This window comes from Loxodonta africana, chromosome X (assembly GCF_030014295.1).
Source record: "Loxodonta africana isolate mLoxAfr1 chromosome X, mLoxAfr1.hap2, whole genome shotgun sequence".
Taxonomy (NCBI): Eukaryota; Metazoa; Chordata; class Mammalia; order Proboscidea; family Elephantidae; genus Loxodonta; species Loxodonta africana.
In genome coordinates, this window is record NC_087369.1 from 113,740,445 (window position 1) to 113,758,939 (window position 18,495).

The following is an 18,495-nucleotide window of genomic DNA, read 5'->3' on the forward strand; positions in this document are numbered from 1 at the left end:
GGAACCCGTACATAGACCAAGAGGCAGTTGTTCATACAAAACAAGGGGATACTGCATGGCTTAAAGTCAGGAAAGGTGTGTGCCAGGGTTGTATCCTTTCACCATACCTTTCAGCCTGTATGCTGAGCAAATAGTCCAAGAAGCTGGACTCTATGAAAAAGAATGTGGCATCAGTATTGGAGGAAGACTCATTAACAACCTGCGTTATGCAGATGACACAACCTTGCTTGCTGAAAGTGAACACTTGAAGCACTTACTGATGAAAATCAAAGACCCCAGCCTTCAGTATGGATTGCACCTCAACATAGAGAAAACAAGAATCCTCATAACTGGACCAATAAGCAACATTATGATAAACTGACAAAATATTGAAACTGTCAAGAATTTCATTTTACTTGGATCCACAATCAATGTTCATGGAAGCAGCAGTCAAGAAATCAAACAACCTATTGCACTGGGCAAATCTGTTGTAAAAGATGTTTTTTTAAATATCAAGAAACAAAGATATCACTTTGAGGACTTTGGTGCACCTGACGCAAATCACGGTATTTTTCAATCACCTCATATGCATGCAAAAGCTGGACAATGAATTAGGAAGACTGAAGAAGAATCGACACCTTTGAATTATGGTGTTGGCAAAGAATATTGACTATACCATGGACTGCCAGAAGAACAAAAAATCTGTCTTGGAAGAAGAATAGCCAGAATGCACCTCAGAAGGAAGTCATGACTTTGTCTCATGTACTTTGTACATGTTATCAGGAGGGACCAGTCCCTGGAGAAGGAAATCATGCTCGGTAAAGCAGAGGGCCAGTAAAAAGAGAAAAATCTTCAATGAGATGGATTGACACAGTGGTTGCAACAATGGGCTTGAGCATAACAATGATTGTGAGGATGGTGCAGAACCAGTCAGTGTTTTGTTCTGTTGTACACAGGATGCTATGAGTCTGAACTGACTCGAGGGCACCTAACAATGACAACAGAAAGGTTAAATAGCCAGTTAAAAATAAAAGCCTTTTTATTATCCTCAAAGGATCTTTACTTGTTTAAAGCAAGAGTAAGCAAAGTACAGGCTATGGGTCAATTTCAACTCACTTGGTCTTCTTGAAAATTAACTTTCAGTGAAATCCAGCCATATCCATTGGATAGCGGATTGTCTATGGCTGAGGTTGAGAGCATAGACAAGTAGTCTCAATAGAGAATGCATGGCTCGCAAAGTCTAAAATAATTTTATCTTACCTTTTATACTAAAGCTTGCCAACATCTAGTTTAAAGTGTACATAAGTACAACATAAAATGTGTTTTTTATCATATGTAGAATTAAAATACAACAGAGCTCAAGGCCTGGATAAGAAGAAATGGAGCTATACAGCTGTACATGTAGTGGTATAACTTTACGTGAAGGCAGACTGTGATGTGTTAAAGATTCATATTGCCATAAATATCACTAAAAAGAAGCAGAAGGAGGTATAGCTTAAAATTCTGTAAATAGATAAAATGTAATACTGGAAGTATAACCAACTGATCCAAAATAATTCAGAAAAATGTCTGGCCAACATGGCACCATAGACAGAAGCATCACACCATCCCTCCACAGCAAAGACCCAAAAACTAAGTAAAACAGACACAAACATCATTCCTGGAACCTGAAGCCTCAAACGAAGAGATACAGAACTCAGCCAAACACCAAATGGACTAAGAAACTGACAGAGGACTCAGATCTAGGAGAGATACTTGCCGAGATTCGTTATCAGCTAAAGGCAACACGGATTCGACATCTTGGACTCCTGTCTGAGATCGGCTGACAGGGAGCACGGGAAAGCAGCTTCATGGAGCTCCCAGCAGGAGACAGAGCACCCGGTAACCAGGGATACATGCTATCCCACCCCCACCCCCCCACCCCCCCCATCCTCCATTCTCTACCTGCTGCTTTACCTCTCAGCTTCCTGGTTGGCTGTGGTAGCTCAGCCAGCCGGGAAGTGCAGTGTCCGCGCTGTTTGCATTCGCCCCACCCACATCACAGATTGGTGGATAGGGAATACGGGAAAACAGCTTCAGGAAGTTCCCAGCAGCAGACAGAGCACCCAGTAACCAGGGATAGACGCTTTCCCACCCCCACCCCCCCATTTTCTACCTGCTGCTTTACCTCTCAGCTTCCTGGTTGGCTGCGGTAGCGCAGCCAGCCGGGAAGTGCAGTGTCCGCGCTGTTCACAGCATTCGCCCCACCCACATCACAGATTGGTGGATAGGGAATACGGGAAAACAGCTTCAGGAAGTTCCCAGCAGCAGACAGAGCACCCAGTAACCAGGGATACACGCTTTCCCACCCCACCCCCCATTCTCTACCTGCTGCTTTACCTCTCAGCTTCCTGGTTGGCTGTGGTAGCTCAGCCGGCCGGGAAGTGCAGTGTCCACGCTGTTTGCATTCGCCCCACCCACATCACAGATTGGTGGATAGGGAATACGGGAAAACAGCTTCAGGAAGTTCCCAGCAGGAGACAGAGCACCCGGTAACCAGGGATACATGCTTTCCCACCCCACCCCACCCCCCATTCTCTACCTGCTGCTTTACCTCTCAGCTTCCTGGCTGGCTGTGGTAGCTCAGCCAGCGGGGAAGTGCAGTGTCCGCGCTGTTTGCATTCGCCCCACCCACATCACAGATTGGTGGATAGGGAATATGGGAAGACAGCTTCAGGAAGTTCCCAGCAGGAGACAGAGCACCCAGTAACCAGGGATACACGCTTTCACACCCCCACCCCCCCATTTTCTACCTGCTGCTTTACCTCTCAGCTTCCTGGTTGGCTGTGGTAGCTCAGCCGGCCGGGAAGTACAGTGTCCGCGCTGTTTGCATTCGCCCCACCCACATCACAGATTGGTGGATAGGGAATATGGGAAAACAGCTTCAGGAAGTTCCCAGCAGGAGACAAGAGCACCCAGTAACCAGGGATACATGCTTTCCCACCCCACCCCACCCCCCATTCTCTACCTGCTGCTTTACCTCTCAGCTTGCTGGCTGGCTGTGGTAGCTCAGCCAGCGGGGAAGTGCAGTGTCCGCGCTGTTTGCATTCGCCCCACCCACATCACAGATTGGTGGATAGGGAATATGGGAAAACAGCTTCAGGAAGTTCCCAGCAGGAGACAGAGCACCTGGTAACAAGCAATATATGTTTTCCTGACACCCACCCTTCATCCGCTCCCCCTTTTGGCTTCGTCTGCTTCCTTCCAGCTGCAGTCTCTTGGCCAGGGCACAACTGTTTCCATGCCAGGCAACTTGGATTTGCCTTATCCACACTGGCCAGATCACTGAGCTAGTGTAGCTTCTTTCTGTCTCTTTTGGTTCCTTCTGTGCCTCCCACAACCTCCCCCTCCTTTCTCTCGAACCCCTGGCACCATGTGCCATCTTTGTTTCTTCTTGAAAGGGTAAGCCCCACTCAACTGGGGATCCACTCCCCCAGCCTGTGACACCACACTGGTGGGATCCCTGGGGCTTTTTTTTTTTTTTTTTGCTTGTTTTGTTTTCTTTTGCATTATTCTGTTTTGTCTGTTTCTTTATTTTCTTTATCTTTTCACACTTGGGAGCCCTTTCTAGCCTAGCTGCACTGCATGGCCTAGGAGCCACTCCCCCGATCTGTGCAGCCATGTAGGCAGGATCCCTGGGGCCATTTCTTTTTTTTTCTTTCTTTCCTTTTTTTTTTTTCCTTTTCCTTCTCTCTCTTTCCCTTCTGTCTTTCTTCATTTCAGTCCTCATCTGTCTATACTTACATTCTTTTCTATCTCCTGAATACCTGGTGTTAACTGTGACATTTATACCCCCCTCTAGCCAGGGTATTCTGCACAACCTGGGAGATTTCGCTGGTCTTCGTGGCCACACTGGTGGGATTCCTGGGAGCTTCTCTTTTCCAATTTTTTATCTAGGTTTTTTTAAATCTGTTTCTCTTTTTCTTTTTTTTTTTTCCTTTTTCCTTCTCTTCATTTCTCAGGTTCTCATCTCTCCACTCCATTAGCAAGCTCCCTTTGCATACTTTTTTGTTTGTTTGTTTCCTTTGTTTGTTTTTGGCTCCTGTTTCTGCCTCCTCTTTCCCATACCCATACTAGCTCCATACGACACAACCCTCCCCCCTTTCCTGCCTACCTGCACCATGCACTGAATGTCACAACTCCAAACAGCACAGGCAAGACCTACCAAAACCTGCCCAGTACTGATTCCTGCCCTGCCCTGTTGGCCCTAGTATGTGCCACAAAGAGCCCATCCTAGCCCCTCCCCTTCAGCTGGACCTGCCCTGCTGCACCATTGCTGAGTGAGTGGCCCTGCCCATTGGACAAGGAGGTGAAAAGTATCATGACTACAGATGAGCAAACAACAAAGAATGCACAGTCTGCCTGCTCAGACATAAAATAATAAAACAAAAAGCAGCATGAAACAAAGAGATCTACAATCAAGAAATGAAGAAAATAACTACTGAAATCCCAAACAGATGATATCAAAACATATATATAAAAAAAAAAAAGGACAGGATGGGTCCAGTAGGCATCCAAAATAAAACACCAGATGAATTCCCGGTAGAAGTAAAGGCACTACAACTACCTGGAAGGGAATTCATATCTCTAATATTCAGAGCTATTCAAGAGTCGAAGCAAAAAGCAGAAAAGATGAGGAAAAAATAGACAAATTTATGGAAAAGGCAGACAAATTAATGGAAAATAGAAAAAGGAAAATAACACATGAACAAAATGCCAAAATGAATTCACAACTAGAAATCATACAAAAACAACAATTAGAAATCCAAAAGATAAACAACAAGATTTCAGAAATGGACAGTGTCATAGATGGGCTGAAGAGCAGGTTTGAAATGTTGGGAGATAGGATCAGTGAAACTGAAGACAAAAACACTTGGAAAGAACTCTGTTTGAGGAAAAATCAGAAAACAGAATGAAGAAAAATGAGGAAACCCTGAGAATTATGTGGGATACAATCAAAAGTAAAAATTTGTGAGTGATCAGAGTTCCAGAACAGGGAGAGAAAATGGAAAACAGAGAAGATCACTGAAGAATTGCTGACAGAAAACTTACCTAATATCATGAATAATAAAAAGTGACCGTCCAAGAAGCTCGATAAACCCCATGTAGTATAGACCTCAAAAGAAAAACACCAAGGCATATCATAATCACACTAAAACCAAAGACAAAGAAAAAATCCTGCGAGTAGCTCGAGAAAAACAAAAAGTCGCATTCAGAGGAGAAACAATAAGACTAAGCTCTGATTATTTGGCAGAAACCATGCAAGCAAGAAGGCAATGGGATGACATATATATAAAACCTTGAAAGAAAAAGATTGTCAGCCATGAATAATATATCCTGCAAAACTTTCATTCAAATATGTTGGTGAAATTAGGACATTTCCAGATAAACAGAAATTAAGGGAAAACCAAACCAAAACTACAAGAATTATTAAAGGGAGCCCTTTGGTCTGAGAACAAACAACATCAGACTGCAGCCTGAATCTAGGACACAAGAGTATACCAACCAGATACCAATGTAGGAAATGAACTCTGAAGGACTATCGAAACCAAATGAATTGCAACAGGGAACCAGAGAGGTTAATCTGTAAATGACAACAAAATCAGAACAATGAAAGAGGGAATAAAAGGTGTAGGTATAGAACTTCCTAATGGAGAGGAAGGCAAGGCAATACCAAGTAATAATACACTGGTTCAAACCTAGAATGTTAAGGGAAGTTTCAAGGTAACCTCAAAGAAAGTTAACAAACCTACTCATCAAAATAAAGAAGAAAAACATTAAGTCTCAATAAAAACAAAATCTATAAAAACAAAAGAAATTCACAAACAAAAGGCACTCAGCACAGGAGAGTAAGAGGAACAAAGAAAATGTTAGCGCCACACAAAAAAAAAGTGCTACAAAATGACAGCAATAAACTCACACCTATCAATAATTACACTGTATGTAAATGCCCTAAATGCACCCATAAAGAGACACAGAGTGACAGAATGGATAATAAAAAAAAAAACCACAGGATCCATAAATATGTTGTCTACAAGAGACATACCTTAGAAACAAACACAAAAATTTTTTAAAAATCAAAGGATGGAAAAAAATATATATCAAGCAAATGAGTACCAAAAAGAGCAGGAGAGGCAATACTAATCTCAGAAAAAATAGACTTTAAAACAAAGTCCACCATAAGAGACAAAGAAGGGCCCTATATAATGATTAAAGGGACAATCCATCATGAAGACTTAACCACAATAAACATCTATGCACACAATGACGGGGCTCCAATATACATGAAAAAAACTCTAATGGCACTTATAAGAGAAACTGACGGTTCCATAGTGATAGTGGGAGACTTCAACAAACCACTCTAGGTGAAGGACAGAACATCTAGAAAGAAACTTAACAAAGATACAGAAGAGTTAAAGGCCACAATCAGACAACTTGACCTCATAGGCATATGTAGAACACTCCACCCAACAGATGCAAAGTACACATTCTTTCCCAGGGCACATGGAACGTTCCCCAGAATAGACCACATCTTAGGCCACAGAGCAACCCTCAGCAAAATCCAAAACATCGAGATAGTACAAAGTATCTTCTCTCACCACAATGCCATCAAAGTAGAAATTAACAACAGGAAGAGTAAGGAAAAAAAAAATCAGTTACATGGAAACTGACTAACATCCTGCTTAAAAACCACTGAGTAAAAGAATAAACCAAAGATGGAATACAAAAATTCCTAGAATCAAATGAGAATGAAAACACATCATACCAAAATCTTTGGGACACAGCAAAGGCAGCCATCAGAGGTCAATTTATAGCAATAGATGCACACGTCAAAAAAGAAGAAAGCTACGCAACCTGAACAAATAGAAAGAAAAGAGCAAAAGAAGCCCACCGCCACCAGAAGAAAGAAATAATAAAGATCAGAGCAGAAATAAATGAGAGAATAGAGAAACAATAGAATCAACAAAACCAAAAGTTGGTTCTTTGAAAAGGATCTACAAAATCGACAAACCACTGGCCAAACTGACATAAAAAAAACAGGAAAGGACCTAAATAACCCAAATAAGAAATGAAATGGGGGACATCACAACAGACCCAACTGAAATAAAAAGGATCATAACAGAGTATTATGAAAAACTATACTCCAAAAATTTGAAAACCTAGAGAAATGGACAAATTTCTAGAAACATAGTACCTACCCAAAATAATGTTGAAAATCTGAACAGACCCATAACAAGAGGAGAGATTGAAAAGGTAATAAAAATAACTCCTAACAAGAAAAAGAACTGGCCCAGATGGCTTTACTGGAAAATTCTACCAAACATACAGAGAAGAGCTTACACCAGTACTACTCAAACTACTTCAGAACATAGAAGAGGAAACGATACTTCTGAGTTCATTCTATGAAGCCAGCATAACCCTGATACCAAAAGTAGACAAAGACACCACAAAAAAGAAAGTTACAGACCAATATCTCTCATGAACATAGATGCAAAAATTCTCAACAAAATTCTAGCCAATAGAATTCAGCAGCATATCCAAAAAGTAATATACCATGACCAAGTAGGATTCATACCAGGTATGCAAGAATGATTCAACATTAGAAAGCCAATCAATGTAATACACTACATAAATAAAAAGAAAGAAAAGAATCACGTGATCACCTCAATCAATGCAGAAAAGACATTCAACAAAGTCCAACACCCATTCCTGATAAAAACTCTCAATAATATAGATACAGAAGGAAAATTTCTCAACATAATAAAGAGCATATATGCAAAACAAATGGCCAAAAAATTCTTAATGGAGAGAGGCTGAATATATTCCCCTTGAAAAAAGGAACAAGAGAAGGATGCCCTTTATCACCACTTCTATTTAACATTGTGTTGGAAGTCCTAGCTAAAGCAATAAGGCAAGAATCACAAATAAAGGGAATCCAAATGGTTAATGAAGAAGTCAAACTGTCCCTATTTGTGGATGATATGATACTATACATAGAAAACCCAAAAGACTCCACGAGAAAACTACTGGAATTAATAGAAAGATTCAGCAGAGCAGCAGGATACAACAAAAACATAGAAAAATCAGTTGGATTCCTATACGCCAATAAAAAGAATGATGAAAAGGAAATTAGGAAAACAATACCATTTTTAATAGTCCCTAAAAAAATGAAACACTTGGGAATAAATCTAACCAGGGATGTAAAAGACCTATACAAAGAAAACTACAAAACACTAGTGCAAGAAACCAAAAGAGATCTACATAAACGGAAAAACCATGCTCAAGGAGGCAGGCTCAACATGGTGAGAATGACAATTCTACCCAAAGCAATTTACAAATGCAATGCTATCCCAATCCAAATATCAGCAACATTCTTTAAAGAGATGAAAAAACTTATCATTAACTTTATATTGAAAGGGAAGAATCCCCAGATAAGTAAAGCACTGTTAAAGAGGAGGAATAAAGTAGGAGGACTCTGAAAGGTTACAGCCTTGAAAACCCTGTAGTGCAGTTCTACTCTGCACACATGGGTTTGCCAATGGTCAGAACTGCCTCGAGGACAATGAACAAAAACAACAAATCTTATATTGAACTCTAGTTTATTACATGCACATTGAAATGTTTACAGGTGTCTGCAAATTACTTTGAAATACATCAAAAAATAAAATGTATTGCTGGATGAATAGAGGGATAGATAGGTACATGATTAAGAAAATATAGCAAAATATATATTTTAGAAGTTAGGGAGAGGAAGTATGAATAGTAACTGTAGAATCATTTCAAGAATAAAAATTATTTTTTATAGTAAAATGTTAGAAAAATACGTGGTTCACAGTAAAAGTAGTGATTAGAGAGACATTTATAGCTGCAAATGCTTATAAGAAAAAAGAGAAAGGTTTATAATCAATGATGTAATCCAAGTCAGCAGAACTGTTCTGTTAAAGGCCAAATAATAAATATTTCACACTTTGCAAGCAAGGCTCCCAGCCAAATAATCAGCATCAATTGCCAGGCATGTGCGTGAAGACACCTTCAGATGGTTCTGCCTCAGCTTTTGTGACACCCCTACACAGGAGCAGAGACAAGCCTTTCCTCTTGTACCCTATTCAAATTCAAGACCCAAGGATCCACGAGCAAAATAAAATGGTTACTTTAATTTCCTATATGTTGGGGTAATTTATTACTCAGAAATAGTAACTGGAACATCAGAGTGAAACATCACTAGACATAAGAATATTATCATTTTTATTAGGACTGTCATTAATTTATAATCCACATCATACATTCCATTCTCTTTACAAAAGTTTAGTTTAAAATCTTCTATCTGCCAAAATCAGGAAAACACTAAGTTGTAGAAGTGGCTTTTTCCCCCAATAGCATACAGGTCACTGAAAATAACAAAGAAGTTATGGCTATTTTAAATAACACACAGAAGTCTAGTATCACAAATTAGATAAAATATTAAAATTAAACCTACAGAGACAAAAAATGAAAAATGTTTACAAGTTGTGAAAAAGATATCATCATTTTACTCATTTTTTTTAAGTCTCTGTGGAGAAAGCAAAGATAAGGCATCAAAAGATAATATTGGACTAGATTAGTGTATTTTCTCCAAATAAATGATAACTGGGTAAACTAATTATAAAGTAAACTTAGATGTTACAGAATGGTTGTATTTTTATATAAAATAGGAGACTTCCTTTTTAAACTATATTTTCCTATTTTTATTTATTTATTTTTAATTGTGCTTTAAGTGAAAATTTACAATTAAAGTCAGTTTCTCATACAAAAACTTATACACACACTGTTATGTGACCCTAGTTGCTCTCCCTATAATGTGACAGCAATCTCCTCCTCTCCACCCTGTATTTCCCATGTCCATTAAACCAGCTCCTGTCCCCCCTCTGCCTTCTTATTTCGCGTCCAGACTGGAGCTGGCCACTTAGTCTCATGTGTCTACTTGAGCTTAGCAGCACACTCCTCACCAGTATCGTTTTATGTCTAATAGTCCAGTCTAACCTTTGTCTGAAGAGTTTGCTTTGAGAATGGTTTTAGTTTTGGGCTAACAGAAAGTCCAGGGGCCATGAGCTCTGGGGTCCCTCCAGTCTCAATCAGACCATTAAGTCTGCTCTTTTTACTAGAATTTGAGATCTGCATCCCACTTTTGTCCTGCTCTGTCAGGGATTCTCTGTTGTGTTCCCTGTCAGGGCAGCCATTGGTGGTAGCCGGGCATTATCTAGTTCTTCTGGTCTCAGGCTGATGGAGTCTCTGGTTTATGTGGCCCTTTCTGTCTCTTGGGCTCATATTCTCCTCACGTCTTTGGTGTTCTTCATTCTCCTTTGCCCTAGGGGGGTTGAGACCAATTGATGCATCTTAGATGGCCGATTGCTAACTTTTAAGACCCCAGACGCCACTCACCGAAGTGGGATGCAGAGCATTTTGTTAATCACTTTGTTATGCCAATTGACCTAAACGTCCCCTGAAACTGTGGTCTCTTGACTCCCACTACTCTGTCCCTCGAGGTGTTTGGCTGTATTCAGGAATTTTCTTAGCTTTCGGTGTAGTCCAGTTGCGCTAAATTCCCCTGTATTATGTGCTGTCCTTTACTTCACCTAAAATAATTCTTATCTATTATTTAGTTGGAAACTCTGGTGGTGTAGTGGTTAGGTGCCATGGCTGCTAACCAAGAGGTCGGCAGTTCAAATCCGCCAAGCGCTCCTTGGAAACTCTACAGGGCAGTTCTACTCTATCCTGTAGGGTCGCTATGAGTTGGAATCGACTCGACAGCACTGGGTTTGGTTTTTTTGGATAATTATCTAGTTGGTGAATACACCTCTTGCTCCCTCCCCACCCTTGTAACCATCAAAGAACATTTTCTTCTGTGTTTAAACCTTTTCTTGAGTTCTTATAATAGTGGTCTCAGACAATATTTGTCCTTTTGCAACTGACTAATTTCACTCAGCATAATCCCTTCCAGGTTCCTCCATGTTATGAGATGTTTCACAGATTGATCATTGTTCTTTATCATTGCATAGTATTCCATTGTGTGACTATGTTGTTGTTGTTGTTAGGTACCATCAAGTTGGTTCCAACTCACAGTGACCCTATGCATAGCAGAATGAAACACTGCCAGGTCCTGCGCCACCCTTACAATCGTTGTTATGCTTGAGCTCATTGTTGCAGCCACTGTGTCAATCCACCTTGTTGAGGGTCTTCCTCTTTTCTGCTGACCCTGTACTCTGCCAAGCATGATGTCCTTCTCCAGGGACTCATCCCTCCTGACAACATGTCCAAAGTATGTAAGATGGCAGTCTCGCCATCCTTGCCTGTAAGGAGCATTCTGGCCACACTTCTTCCAAGACAGATTTGTTCGTTCTTTTGGCAGTCCATGGTATATTCAATATTCTTTGCCAACACCACAATTCAAAGGTGTCAACTCTTCTTCGGTCTTCCTTGTTCATTGTCCAGATTTCACATGCATATTATGGGATTGAAAATACCATGGCTTGGTCAGGCGCACCTTAGTCTTCAGTGTGATATCTTTGCTCTTCAACACTTTGAAGAGGTCCTTTGCAGCAGATTTGGCCAATGCAATGTGTCTTTTGATTTCTTGACTGCTGCTTCCATGGCTGTTGATTGCAGATCCAAGTAAAATGAAATCCTTGACAACTTCGATCTTTTCTCTGTTTATCATGATGTTGCTCATTGGTCCAGTTGTGAGGATTTTTGTTTTCTTTATTTTGAGGCGTAATCCATACTGAAGGCTGTGGTCTTTGATCTTCATTAGTAAGTGCTTCAAGTCCTCTTCACTTTCAGCAAGCAAGGCTGTGTCATCCGCATGACGCAGGTTGTCAATGAGTCTTCCTCCAATCCTGAAGTCCAGCTTCTTGGATTATTTGTTCAGCATACAGATTGAATAGGTATGGCGAAAAAATACAACCCTGACGCACACCTTTCCTGACTTTAAACCAATTGGTATCCCCTTGTTCTGTCTGAACAACTGCCTCTTGATCTGTGTAAAGGTTCCTCATGAGCACAATTAAGTGTTCTGGAATTCCCATTCTTCGCAGTGTTATCCATAATTTGTTATGATCCACACAGTCGAATGCCTTTGCATAGTCAATAAAACACAGGTAAACATCCTTCTGGTATTCTCTGCTTTCATCCAGGATCCATCTGACATCAGCAATGATATCCCTGGTTCCACGTCCTCTTCTGAAACAGGTCTGAATTTGTGGCAGTTCCCTGTCGATATACTGCTGCAGCTGTTTCGAATGATCTTCAGCAAAATATTGCTTGCTTGTGATATTAAGGGTGGGTGATATTAATGATATCGTTCTATAATTTCCACATTTGGTTGGATCACCTTTCTTGGGAATAGGCATAAATATGGATCTCTTCCAGTCATTTGGCCAGGAAGCTGTCTTCCATATTTCTTGACATACAAGAGTGAGCTCCTCCAGCACTGCATCTGTTTGTTGAAACATCTCAATTGATATTCCATCAATTCCTGGAGCCTTGTTTTTCCTGAATGCCTTCAGAGCAGCTTGGACATCTTCCTTCAATACCATTGGTTCCTGATCTTATGCCACCTCTTGAAATGCCTGAATATCGACTAATTCTTTTTGGTATAATGACTCTGTGTATTCCTTCCATCTTCTTTTGATGCTTCCTGCATTGCTTAATATTTTCCCCATGGAATCCTTCACTATTGCAACTTGAGGCTTGAATTTTTTCTTCAGTTCTTTCAGCTTGAGAAACACCGAGCATGTTCTTTCCTTTTGGTTTTCCATCTCCAGCTCTTTGCACATACTTTACTTTGTCTTCTCGAGAGGCCCTTTGAAATCTTCTGTTCAGTTCTTTTACTTCATCAATTCTTCCTTTTGCTTTAGCTGCTCGACGCTCGAGAGCAAGTTTCAGAGTCTCCTCTGACATCCATCTTGGCCTTTTCTTTCTTTCTTTTCAGTGACCCTTTGCTTTCTTCATGGATGATGTCTTTGATGTCATTCCACAACTCGTCTGGTGTTCAGTCACTAGTGTTCAATGCATCAAATCTATTCTTGAGATGGTCTCTAAATTCAGGTGGGATATACTCAAGGTCGTATTTTGGCTCTCGTGGACTTGCTCTGATTTTCTTCAGTTTCATCTTGAACTTGCATATGAGCAATTGATGGTCTGTTCCACAGTTTGCCGCTGGCCTGTTCTGACTGATGATACTGAGCTTTTCCATCATCTCTTTCCACAGATGTAGTCAGTTTGATTCCTGTGTATTCCATCTGGTGAGGTCCATGTGTATAGTCGCTGTTTATGTTGGTTAAAGAACGTATTTGCAATGAAGAAGTTGTTGGTCTTGCAAAATTCTATCATTCGATCTCCGACATTGTTTCTGTCACCAAGGCCATATTTTCCAACTACTGATCCTTCTTCGTTTCCAACTTTCGCATTCCAATCGCCAGTAATTATCAATGCATCTTTTTTGCATGTTTGATCAATTTCAGACTGCAGCAGCTGATAAAAATCTTCTATTTCTTCATCTTTGGCCCTAGTGGTTGGTGTGTAAATTTGAATAATAGTTGTATTAACTGGTCTTCCTCTAGGTGTATGGATATTATCCTATCAATGACAGCGTTGTACTTCAGGATAGATCTTGAAACGTTCTTTTTGATGATGAATGCAACACCATTCCTCTTCAAGCTGTCATTTCCAGCATAGTAGACTCTATGATTGTCTGATTCAAAATGGCCAATACCAGTTCATTTCAGCTCACTAATGCCTAGGATATCGATGTTTATGCATTCCATTTCATTTTTGATGACTTCCAATTTTCCTAGATTCATACTTTGTACATTCCAGGTTCTGATTATTAATGGATGTTTGCAGCTGTTTCTTCTCATTTTGAGTCGGGTCACATCAGCAAATCAAAGTCTCGAAAGCTTTACTCCATCCACATCATTAAGGTCGACTCTACTTTGAGGAGGCAGCTCTTTCCCAGCCGTCTTTTGAGTGCCTTCCAAACTGGGGGGCTCATCTTCCAGCACTATATCAGACAATGTTCTGCTGCTATTCATAAGGTTTTCACTGGCTAATGCTTTTCAGAAGTAGACTGCTGGGTCGTTCTTCCTAGTCTGTCTTAATCTGGAAAAAAAACCTCAGCTGAAACCTGCTGGTATCTGAATACCAGTGACATAGCTTCCAGCATCACAGCAACATACAAGCTCTCACAGTATGACAAACTGACAGACACGTGGAGGTGTGTGAATATACGATAATCTATTTATCCATTCACCAGTTGATTGGCACCTTGGTTGTTTCCATCTTTTTGCTATTGTAAACAGTGCTGCAGTGAACATGGGTGTGCATATATCTATTCATGTGAGGGCTCTTATTTCTCTAGGATATATTCCAAGGATTGCTGGATCATATGATACTTCTATTTCTAGCTTTTAATGGAAGCGCTAAATCGATTTTTATGGTAGTTTTTTTATTTCTAGATTTTAATGGAAGCACTAAATCAATTTCCAAAGTGGTTGTGCCATTTTACATTCCCAACAGCCGTGTATAAGTGTTCCAGTCTCTCCACAAAACCTCTCTAACATTTATTATTTTGTGTTTTTTGGATTAATGCTAGCCTTGTTGAAGTGAGATTGTATCTCATTGTAGTCTTGATTTGCATTTCTCACCTACTAATCACGAGCATTTCCTCATATATCTGTTAGCCCCTGAATGTCTTCTTTGGTGAAGTGCCTGTTCATATCCTTTGACCATTTTTTAACTGGGTTGTTTGTCTTTTTGTTGTTGAGGTTTTGCAGTATGTTGTAGATTTTAGAGATTACACACTGTGGATATGTAGTAGCCAAAAGCTTTTTCCCAGTCTGTAGGTTTTTACTTTTTTGGTGAAGTCTTTGGACGAGCATAAGTGTTTGACTTTTAGAGGCTCCCAATTATCTCATTTCTCTTGTGGGGTTTATGCGTTGTTAGTAATGGTTCATAAACTGTATATGCCATGTATTAGAGTTCCTAGCATTGTCCTTATTTTCTCTTCCATGATCTTTATCGTTTTACATTTTGTATTTAGGTCTTTGATCCATTTTGAGTTAGTTTTTGTGCATGGTGTGAGGTATGGGTCTTGTTTCATTTTTTTGCAGATGGGCACCGACTTACGGCAGCACCATTTGTTAAAGAGACTATCTTTTGCACAGTTAAAGGGTTTTGAGGCTTTATGAACTATCAGCTGCTCATAAGTGCATGAATTTACATCTGAATTCTCAATTGTGTTCCATTGGTCTATGTATCTGTTGTTGTACCAGTACCAGGCTGTTTTGACTACTGTGGCAGCATAATATGTTTTAAGATTAGGTAGTGTGAGGCCTCCCACTTTGTTCTTCTTTTTCAGTAATGCTTTACTTATCTGGGAAACCCTGGTGGTGAAGTAGTTAACCAAAAGATCAATAGTTCAAATCCACCAGGCGCTCCTTGGAAACTCTATGGGTCAATTCTACTCTGTCCTGTAGGGTTGCTATGAGTTGGAATCGACTAGACAGCAATGGGTTTGGGTTTTTTTTTTTTTTTTGATATTTTCTTATCTGGAGCCTCTTCCCTTTCTTATGGAACTGGAATTTTGTTTCTCCATCTTATTAAAAAATGTCATTGAAATTTGGATTGGGATTTCATTTTATCTGTAGATCCCTTTGGGTAGAATAGACATTTTCATAATATCAAGTCTTTCTATTCGTGAGCAAGGTATGTGTTTCCACTTATGTAAGTCTCTTTTGGTTTCTTGCTGCAGTGTCTTGTACTTTTCCTTGTATAGATCTTTTATGTCTCTGGTTGGATTTATTCCTAAGTGTTTTATCTTCTTGGGAGATATTATAAATGGTATTGATTTGGTGATTTCCTCTTCGACATTCTCTTTCTTGGTGTAAAGGAATCTATCTGACTTTTCTGTTTATCTTGTATCCTGATACTCTGCTGAACTCTTATGTTAGTTCCAGTAGTTTTCTTGCAGATTCTTTAGGTTGATAAGATCATATCATCTGCAAATATAGATACTTTTACTTCTTTCTTACAAATTTGAATGCCCTTTATTTCTTTTCCTAGACTAAGTGCTCTCGCTAGGACCTCCAGCACAATGTTGAATAAGAGTGGTGATAAAGGGCATTCTTGTCTGGTTTCCATTCTTGAGGGGATTGCTTTCAGAACCTCTCCATTTAGGATGATGTTGGCGTTTGGCTTTGTATAAGTGCCCTTTATTACGCTGAAGAATTTCCCTTCTATTCCACTTTTGCTCAGAGTTTTTATCATGAATGGGTGTTGGACTTGTGAAATGCCTTTTCTGCATCAATTGATAAGATCATGTGGTTCTTGTCTTTTGTTTTATTTATATGATGGATATTGTTTTTCTAATGTTGAACCATCCCTGCATACCTGATATGAATCCCACTTGGTCATGGTGAATTAATATTATTTTTTGATATGTTGTTGAATTTTATTGGCTAGAATTTTGCTGAGGATTTTTGAGTCTATGTTCACAAGGGATTTGGGTCTGTAATTTTTTTTTTCCTGATGTTTTTACCTGGTCTTGGTATCAGGGTTATGCTGGTTTCATAGAATGAGTTTGGGAGTGTTCCATCCTTTTCTAGGCTCTGAAATACCTTTAGTAGTGGTGTTAACTCTTATCTGAAAGTTTTGTAGAATTCTCCAGTGAAGCCATCAGGGCTGGGGCTTTTTTTGTTGGGAGTTTTTTAATTATCTTTTCAATATTTTCTTTTGTTGTAGGTTTGTTTAGTTGTTTTGCCTCTGTTTGTGTTAGTTTAGCTAGGCAGTGTGTTTCTAGAAATTTGTCCATTTCCTCTAGATTTTTTAATTTGTTAGAGTACAATTTATCACAGTATTGTGTTATGATTCCTTTAATTTCAGTTGGGTCTGTTGGGATATCGCCTATCTCATTTCTTACTTGGGTTATTTGCTTCCTCTCCTGTTTTTTTTTTTTTTTGTCCATTTGGCCAATGGTTTATTGATTTTGTTGATCTTTTCAAAGAATGTGCTTTTGGTCTTATTAACCCTTTCAATTGTTTTTCTGTTCTCTATTTTATTTAATTCTGCTCTAATTTTAATTATGTGCTTTCTTCTGGTGCCCGAGGGCTTCTTTTGCTGTTCTCTTTCTATTTGTTAGAGTTATAGGGATAATTCTTGATTTTGGCCCTTTCTTCTTTTTGTATGTGTGCATTTATTGCTATAAATTGACCTCTGAACACTGTTTTTGCTGTGTCCTAAAGGTTCTAGTAGGAAGTGTTCTCATTCTCATTTGATTTTATGAATTTCTTTATTCTGTCTTTAATTCCTTCTATAGCCCAGTAGTTTTTGGGCAAGATGTTGTTCAGTTTCCATGTGTTTGACTTTCTTTTATGGCTTTTTGGTCAGAAATGATGCTTTGTAATATTTTGATGTTTTGGATTCTGCTAAGGCTTGCTTTATGACCTAATAAGTGGTCTATTCTAGAGAATGTTTCATGTGCTTTGGAAAAGAAGTATACTTGTCTGCTGTTGCGTGAAGTGTTCTGTATATGACTATGAGGTCAGATTGGTTGATTGTGGCATTTAGATCTTCCACGTCTTTACTGAGCTTCTTTCTGGATGTTCTGTCCTTCACTGAAAGTGGTGTGTTGAAGTCTACTATTATTGTGGAGCTGTCTGTCTCTCTTTTCAATGCTATTAGAGTTTGTTTTATGTATTTTGAAGCCTCATGATTGGGTGCGTAAATATTTTTATGGTTATGTCTTCCTGGTGTGTTGATCCTTTAATCATTATATAATGTCTTTCTTTATCCTTTGTGGTGGATTTTACTTTAAAGCCTATTTTGTCAGATATGAATTTTGCCACTCCTGCTCTTCTTTGATTGTTGTTTGCTTGATATATATTTTTTTCATCATTTGAGTTTTAGTTTTTTGTGTCTTTAAGTCTAAGGTGTGTCTCTTGTAGGCAGCATATAGACGGATCATTTTTTTTTAATCCATTCTGCCACTCTCTGTCTCTTTATTGGTGCATTTCTTCCATTTACATTCAACATAATTATGGATAGTTATGAGTTTAGTGCTGTCATTTTGATGTATTTTTTTGTCTGTGTTGTTGACAGTTTCTGTTTTCCATTTAATTTTCTGTGCTTAGTCATTTTCTTTATATAGTGTCATTTTCATTGTTGTTACTTTTGTATTTGCTGAGTCTTTATGTTATTTTTGTATTTTATTTTGATGTGTAGGGTTGTTAGTCTCCTTTCTGTTTACCTTAATATTAACCCTTGTTTTTCTAAGTTTAAACTGAACTTTTGTTTCTTTATATCACCTTGACTTCCTCTCCCTATGAAAAATCCATGACTACATTTTTAGTCCCTCTTTTTTGTTTTAATGCTGTCATCTTTTACATAATGACATTGCTGTTTCCCTGTTTTGAGTGTTTTTTTTTATTCTCGATTTGTTTTTGT